We start from the raw sequence: 664 nt of genomic DNA, 5'->3' as shown, positions 1-664 counted from the left end.
GAGGGTGCTAGGAGAGTCCAAATGAGGTGCGGTTTTCGGCCACGCGATCGTGATCGAACGACTGAGAGGATGGAGGGGGTTTGGATGGGTTTTGGGCCACTTTGGAGGGGTGTTGGGCTGCAATACACACAAGGCCTTTACGGTTCCTCGGTTAACCATTGGAGTATCAAACGGACTCCAAATGGCACGAAACTTGACATGTGGTCTACCAGTAGTGTATCAAGGCCGCTTGGCAAGTCTCGGTCCAATCCGAGAACGTTTAACACCCGAACACGAAAAAAGGCAAAAGGGGACGCCGGAGGACATAGGAGTGTCGGAACGCAAAACGGACAACGGGGAAAAAGCTCGGATGCATGAGACGAACACGTATGCAAATGCGATGCACATGATGACATGATATGAGATGCATGACATGGGCAAAATGCAAAACAAATACAAAACCCAACCACGAGGGAATATCATAACTTAGAGCAGAAAATGGCAATAGTTGGAATACAAATATGGCAAGTTACCTGCGGGGCGTTACAAGGAGGTTGAAGAGAAGCCAGACGTAGTTATTGGTAAGTTTTTGGTTAAGTCTTTTACCGCCCTTGTTCTTTTTGATACTGGTGCATCGCATTCATACATATCAAGGGAATTCATGGATAAGTTTAAAACTACCAAC

Source organism: Triticum dicoccoides, chromosome 6A (genome assembly GCF_002162155.2).
Source record: "Triticum dicoccoides isolate Atlit2015 ecotype Zavitan chromosome 6A, WEW_v2.0, whole genome shotgun sequence".
NCBI classification, from domain to species: domain Eukaryota; kingdom Viridiplantae; phylum Streptophyta; class Magnoliopsida; order Poales; family Poaceae; genus Triticum; species Triticum dicoccoides.
Note: the sequence above shows the minus strand (reverse complement) of the source record.